The sequence below is a fragment of the Rattus norvegicus genome, chromosome 13 (genome assembly GCF_021556685.1).
Source record: "Rattus norvegicus strain SHRSP/BbbUtx chromosome 13, alternate assembly SHRSP_T2T, whole genome shotgun sequence".
NCBI classification, from domain to species: Eukaryota; Metazoa; Chordata; class Mammalia; order Rodentia; family Muridae; genus Rattus; species Rattus norvegicus.
The window spans coordinates 32,895,203-32,903,335 of NC_141546.1; positions in this window are offsets into that span (position 1 = coordinate 32,895,203).

Below are 8,133 nucleotides of genomic sequence, written 5' to 3' on the forward strand. Positions count from 1 at the left end.
AGTGGCTCTCACCGATGACAGAGCTTCCTATTGGCTGACCGTGAACCCCTGGGATCTGCCTTCTCAGTTCTGGGGTTACAAGAACTAGTGGCCATGCCCTGCACATTTGACATGGGTACTGGTCCTCTGAATGTAGATCCCCACACCTGGCTTTCTAAATGTTCACTACAGGCTTGAAGTTAGGTCCTCATGGTTACACAGACAGCAGACACTTCACCAACTCTCTTTGGAGCAAAACAATTCAACATATAAAGAGTCTACAGCAAAATAGGCTGAGCATTTCTTAGCAGAAAGCTGAATATCAAAACAATAAAGAGCTCATTTGCCTCAAGGACCATTCTAGAAATTTCACATATATTACTGAACCGAAATCCTCACTCTTCTTGCCACTTGCTCCTACAGGGGACAGTCACTAACTGTAACCAATGATAGAGATCTAGAATTTTCAAAAAGTCCCTTGAAAGGAGACAGAAGAGACGGTTTAGGGTAAGCTCACCTGGAAAGTCAGGGTCACGTTTGTATTTGAGGGTAAAGGGCCTGAGGCCTACTCGTTCCTAGCCCTGGCCCCACAAACATGCCAGATGTCTCCAGGAGATGGCCCGCGGTCAGCCTAGAGGCCAGGGAGGACAGATCTTCCGTGCCCCCCCTCGGACGGGGATTTCACACCCAGGAAAATCATTTCCTGGTAAGGAGATTAGAAGGCATGGGCCGCTCTCAGGAACAGGATGGGGCCCGGGTAAGGCATGAGAGGAACAGCGGGAGAGGTCAGGGGCAGGTGGGGGCTCTCGGGAGGAAGTGTCACTGTCAATCAGGGCGCTGACCCATCTAATCCAGCCTCCCGGCTCTCCTGATCCCAGGGACAGATGCCGGGTAAAAAGGTGCAAACACTGAGGACCTGGTCCTCCCTGCAGGCCTGCAATACGGGCTTCTCAGCAGAGAACCTGCTTAATCTTGCCAAGAGCTAAGTTGTCCAAAGGTTTGTTTCATGGCTGTCCTGTGCTCCCGCTGGGCCTCGCGGATGAGCTGTGGTCCGTGACACTGGGGCAGTACGTTTCCTTCTGCCAGATAAAGTTGTGTTCTTGTTGGGGTCTGAGATGGGAATAGAGGCAGACACCAGAGGGCTTTTCCTAGCCTTCATGGGGAGGTCTCTCCCAAACCTCAATCTAGCTGCTAGACTCATTCATTCATTCATTCATTCATTCATTGGCACTCAGGGAATGGGTTAGTCTGCATTTACTTAGGGTTTCTATTGCTGTGAAAAGCACAATGGCCAAAAGTAATTTGGGGAGGAGAGGCTTTAGTTTACTTTCTAGCTTTTAAATCCATCACTGAGGGAAATCAGGGCAGGAACTCAAGGCAGGACCCTGGAGCAGAGGCCATGGAGGAGTGCTGCTTACTGACTTGTTCTCCATGGCTTGCTCAGCCTGCTTCCTTATAGTACCCAGAACCAACAGCCCAAGAATGGCTCTGCCCACAGGAAGCTGGACCCTCCCACAATAACCATCAATCAAAAAAAAAAAAAAAAAAAACCCAAACAAACAAACAAAAACTCCACAGGTTTGATCATCGGCCAATCTGCTGGGAGCACTTTACCAACTGAGATTCTTCCTAAATGACTCTTGCTTGTGTCAAGCAAGATAACATACATACAATCAGATAACAAAATCAGTTTGTAACGTGCTTGCTGTCCATGCAAGCATGAGGACTTGACTTCAATACCCCTTCCCCTGTGGTGCACATAGAAAACCAGGCGTGGGGCTGGAGAGATGGCTCACAGTTTTTAGGGCTTTTCTAGACTGCCCAGGTTAAGCTCCCAGCTCCATGTCAGGTGATTCACAACTGCCTGTAACTCCAACTCAAGGGGAATCATTGCACTATTCTGCTCTCCATGGGTACTGCACACATGTGGCTCACGCGCATGCATGTGCACACAAACACACACACATGCACACACACACACACACACACACACACACACAGGGGGTGGGGGGCACATAAAAACAAAACCAAAAACCAAACAACCAAACAACAACTAACAAATTCGATCACTCCCTTCCGACCCCAGGGCTGGGGAGTTGGAGACAGGAGGATGCATGAAGCATGAGGGCCAGCCAGATGAACTGAATTGCTCCAGGATCAGTGAGGGAACGTGACTTAAATAACACGATGGCGGCAACTGAAGAAGACATCCGAGATTGATCTTGGTCTCTGCACACTGTTGCAACTGTGTTCACCTGAATGAGCATGTACACATACACACAAGCACACATACACATACACGAACACAAGAAATAGTCGTTGTCATCGTCATCATCCTCCTCCTCCTCCTCCTCATCATCATCATCATGGAACAATTGCGTACTGATCCACAGTGAGCCAGGTTCAGATGAGTTTACAGCCTTAAGAAAAGCAGTAGATAGCTGCTTCCAATGACACCCCCATCCTTCATGTGTCTGTCTCTCCATCCATTATAGATCAGCATCCCCAAGCTGACCAGCCACTAATTCAGAGGGAAATGCTATTGAGTTTCACCCACAATCTTCCCTGGACATTAAGGACAATGAACATATGATATTAAATGCATATCTCTTCCATGAGGGTCTCGTCAACGAAACTCTGTGAGAATAACTGATTCACTTTACTCACAGAAAGAACTGCTGAGGACACTGGAGATGCAGAAGAAGAAGAAGAAGAAGAAGAAGAAGAAGAAGAAGGAGGAGGAGGAGGAGGAGGAGGAGGAGGAGGAGGAGGAGGAGAGGAAGAGGAAGAAGGAGAAGGAGAAGGAGAAGGAGGAGGAGGAGGAGGTGATGAAGGAGGATAGGGTGGGGCTGGGGAGAAAGTGGCCTTGAGCACTGAGGTCTCCTTCTCTAGGGGCACATCAGCCATACAAATAGTTCCTGCAATGATCAAGGCTATCATCTCAACAGGATCTGGGAGATGGATCTCTGGGCTTGTCTACGAGGGAGTTTCTAGGCTGGGTTAATGGACGTGGGACGATTCACCTTGAATGTAAGAGGTACCATCCCATGGGCTGTGGTCCTGACAATAATAAAGAGAAATCGAGGTGAGCCAGTATCCATCTCTGCTTCCCGACTGTGGATGTGAGGTGAACAGCTGCCTCCTTCTCCTGCCGCCATTACTTTCCACCATGGTGAACAGTGCCCTTGACCTGGATGGGAAAATAAACCTTGTCATAAACTGCTTTTGTCACAGCATTGAAGAAGGTAGCGTGTACAGTCAGTAACTTACAATGGTGTGAGCTATGATTTTCTACCTTACATTGGTCAAGCACATTCTGCAGGAAGCAGAGTCTGAAGTTTGGTTTTCCTGGGCTAGTACTGTGCTCTCTGATCCTGTGGTACTGGGCTAAAGAAGAAAACCAAAGTCCCCTCGGAGCCATGAAGCTATGCTAGGTTGCTGGGCCAGGAGGTTCAATGGGGTGGCTATGTTCATGCACTTCCTACTTAAGATGCTTTCAATTTGTGACTCCATAGGAAGCAGAGGACCATGTATATGGCTAGGGATAAAATGAGGCCCCTCTAACTCATGTTAATGTGATGAACCTCGGAGACAGGGCTTTTGGGGGTGACTTGGTGCCCACAGAGAGACCAGCTGTAAAGTCAATACCTAACTTACAGTGGTAACTGCGATGAGGAAGATGTGACCATATTCATATATTCATATATCAGAAGAAACTCTACCTTGAATTTCAATGTTTTCCTGGAATTGCTACAAATGTGACCCATCAAAAACTTAGTGTCATGAGAGCTGCACGTGTGCGCATGTGTGTGAGGATGCACATGTATGAGTGTCATTCCGGTACTGTCTGCCTTTCTTTTCTTAGAATCTGCCAAGTAGGCTAGGCTGGTTGCCTAGGAACTCCAAAGATGTGCCCATATCTGCCTCTACAGCACGGGGTCTTACAGTACATGGCACTGCGTCTAGCTTCTTCACATGTGTTCTGGGCACTGAGTTCAGGACCTCATACTTGCAAAGGGAGTACTTGACAATAGCTATCTACTCAGCCCTGAAAATAAGAGGTTGTTTTATCTTGTTTTGTTTTGTTTTGTTTTCCAAGACAGAGATTCTCTGTGTAGCAGCCCTGGCTGTCCTCAAATTCGCTTTGTAGACCAGGTTGATCTTGAACTCACAGAGATCTGTCTGCCTCTACCTCCCAACTGCTGGGATTAAAGATGTGTGCCACCACACTCAGTGGTTTTTAGTATATATTAGTTCTGCTTCTTTGTAAGCTTACTGAAAACAGGGGGCTCTTTTTGCAACTTGATTGTGGGGTTCTTGAGTGTGAGATTTATAGATGGCACCATGTTGCAAAGACAAAAGGCTGAGCATGGCTCTAAACAATATGGCAACTTCTAGAATGAATACATTTGCTGTGGAAGTTGAATGTTCATGGAGAAATGGAAGGAAGGTGTTTTTGCCCCTTCTTTCATCTTCTATCCCTATTTTCTGCAAATTTTACTCATTTATGCATGTATATTGACTTAGAATCACCTAGGAGACAAACCTCCAGGCACAGGCATGAGGGATTGTCTAAGTTAGGTTAGCCTTCTGGCAGGCCTATTGGGAATTATCTAGATTATGTTAATTGAGATAGGAAGACCTGCCCACCGTGGGTGGCTCCATTCCCTGGCCAGGATCCTGGTCTGTGTAAAAGGAGAAAGGAGCAGAACAGCTGGCTTCAGATGTGATGTGAGCTGCTGTTCTGATCTCCTGCTACCCTGCCTTCCCTGCATGATGAACTGTACCCCTGAGGGGGGGTCTCTGTAGGTAGAGAAAGCAGAGATCTATTAAGAGGTGAGAATGAAAGCTTGGTTCAGATTAACTTGTCAACCTGGACTAAACTTTGGGGAGTCTATGCCAAGCTGTTTATTGTCAGACCATTTAAACACGATGTGATTTGGAAAAAGTTTCCTGATGTAATAAAACCCAGTGTACAAAGAAACATAATTACATCAAAGCTTAACTCATGGTACATGTCATGTCTTCCAAGAAGATGGGTTCTGGAGATAGACTGCCTGTGTTAGCCTAAGGGCCTAAGGGAGGATCTGGTCTGATCTTGATCAGACAGATGGTGTAAAGATCATTTGGACTGTTAGTCACCTCTGCTCCTGGTCGTGTGAGCTGGGGAGAGCCTCTGGCTGTACAGATGATATAATGGTCATTTAGACTATTAGGTATTGCAGATTCTGGTTGATATGGTCTGGCCCAACAGATAACAGATCCAGGCTGTTGATAACCTACAATCTCCAGCTTTCTGGATGGAAGAACGGGTTTTACATCTTTCCCATTGAGAAGACGATTCTGAGTGCTTAACAGTCCTGGTTTCCCTGGGGATCTGTAGCCTCAAGGCTCTTTGTCCTGTCAGCACCGGGATAAACCCTTTCTCCCTTACATTGGTTTTGTCACAGAATCCTGTCACAGCCACAGGAGAAGGAACTAAAACATGACCACTGTTCATGCAGCCCTCAGCCCACATTAGCTCATTCCGAGTTTGCTCCAGTCCTCTGTCCCCAGGGTGCTCACGGCAGAGGAAGACTCCCAAGCAGTGGCAGGTCAGACAGCCCGAATCATGCTGATGGGACTTGGTGGTCCTATGAGGGGGATCCACTCCTTAGAAGAGGTAACAACTTGTGTGCCCCACAAAACCCAGCAGGACTTATTGGAGTCAAGTGGCCATGAAGTCTACCGCAGTCAGAGAGGAAAAGATGGCCAAAGCAAGGAGCATGTCTGACCCTTAAAGAGGTGAGAATGAAAACTTGGTTCGGATTCACCTGGGCCATTTGTCAGCCTGGACCAAACTCTGGGGAGTCTGGTGACAGGTGGTTTATTGTCAGTCTTTTTAAACACGACATAATTTAGGAAGAAAAAAATGTCTCCTGGTGTAGTACATCCTAGTGCACAAGCATGCCGGCCCACAGATAGCGGTAATGAGATCAGAATAGTGGTTAATACAAAGTGCCGTGGCAGAAACATGATGGCCGCCATGCTCCTGAGCCTGGAGATGACCCTCGAGTAGCTGAACAGATTAAGGTTTAGGGTTTGAGTTAGTGCCTTGTCTGGCCAGGAAAATGAGGGGAGGAATAAGACGTGATCTATGTGGTTTGAGCACTGGATGCCAGCATAGCTGAAGTGGGGTAACTCAGAGAGCAGATACTTGGTTGGGCCCAGTCAGGGCATTGGAACCATTGTCCTGTGCAGGGAAGAAGGCAGCCAGAGGCTGTTCATGCCCCAAGGCAGAGACAGCTTTAGTGTGGCACCCAGACCCGAATACACCTCCTTCCTCTCTCTATTCTGCTGAACACTTTGACCCAGGACACGGCCTGAGCCTCCTTAGGATTCAGTCTCCTCATCTGGGAACTTCTGACATGTGTCCACTTTCACTGCACCCTAAAACATATTCCTCAAAGTTGGAATCCACCTCCCTCATAGCTATAGGTCATCTAGATGAAAGACCGCAATACCGAGCTTTCCCTACAACATAATGTGACCACAAAGCTAACAGCTGGATACTGGGAAATGCCATGTAACAGCTTTGGAACCTATCTTAGAGATGCCTCCTGACCCCTCTCCTTCATGCCTGATTTCTGCAACAGGCCAAATTGTGTGGGTGTTCTAGTTTCACTTCTAGTCCTGTGACAAACACCTCCCAAATACCAACACAGGGAAAGACAGATTTTTTTGGCTTACACGTCTAAGTTCGAGTCTGTCAGAGGACTATAGGGGAGTCAGGGTAGAGACTCAAACAACTAGTAACACCATATTCACAGTCAAGAGCCAAGTGAGTAAATACAACCTTATTTGCTTGGTCTCTGCTAGCCTTTGCTACTCTTACACAGTTCTGGGATCCCCCTAACTAGGGAATGATGACACCCACAGTGGGTTGGTGTTCTAATATCAGTTAACTTAATTAAGATCCGCCCCCCCCATGCCCAAAGACCAACTCAATGTAGACAACTATTTCCCAGGTGATTTTAGGTTTCATCAAAAGTTGTTGAAGGTTAAAAGTAACCATCATGAGTCTCTCTCTCTCTCTCTCTCTCTCTCTCTCTCTCTCTCTCTGTGTGTGTGTGTGTGTGTGTGTGTGTGTGTGTGTGTGTGTGTGTGTGTGATGGTTTTAAAGTCTTCAGGAAGGACTGGGTAGAATTGGAGCCTTTGGGGACTGTGAAGTAGTAGACTGCCTTAGACTGTCTTTGTGACTTTTCAGTTGATAAGACGCCATGGCCAAGGCAACTTATAAAAGAAAGCATTTAACGTGGAACTTTAGTCCATGACCATCATGACAGGAAGTGTGGAAGCAGCCAGGCAGGCATGGTGCTGCAGCAGTAGCTAAGAACTTATATATGATCTATAGGCGTGGGGCAAAGACAGCTAACTGGGAATGGTATAGACTTTTGAAACCTCAAAACCCACCTCCAGTGGCATGCCCCTTCCAATAAGGCCACTCCCAGTGCTTCTCAAATAGTTCCACCATTGTGGAAAAAAACTCAGATATACGAGCCTATGGGTAGGGGGCATTTTCTCACCCATCTCTTTTACGTGAAAGAGAATTCCAGTTCTTTCTTGCTTGTTGTGTAATGTTGTTTTAGCCTTTGGTAACTTGTAGTCAAAACTTAGTTATCTGGCCAACAGCTACATGGTTTACATTTAAATCACCAGCGTTGAACAGTAGGAGGCAGGCAGAGCACAGTTTGCATATGAGCATTTTGCAAACTTAGTGATTACATCTCCCACAATTGGCCCTCATTCCTAAAAAAAAAGTCTAAATGGGCAGAATGCAGGTGTGTGGGCACCTGTGTGTTTATGCACATTTAGACTGAGTGCTATGTTCATGTGTACACGTGTACATACTAACAACCATGCACGTTGTAAATATGTTTGTCAATGTTTGAGAGTGTGTATGTGTGTGTGTGTGTGTGTGTGTGTGTGCGCGCACGCTCAAGAGAGAAATTAACAGCATATGTCTAGAACTACAAAGAGAAACTGTGTTCCTATCCAGGGTAGGTGCACAGGAATATGGATCAGACTTCCTGACCTTGGGGCTCCCAACAATGCAATATAGACAGGCTCAGAAGGTCTGTCCCCTCCTGTCATGCACACTTTACTTGCCCCAGC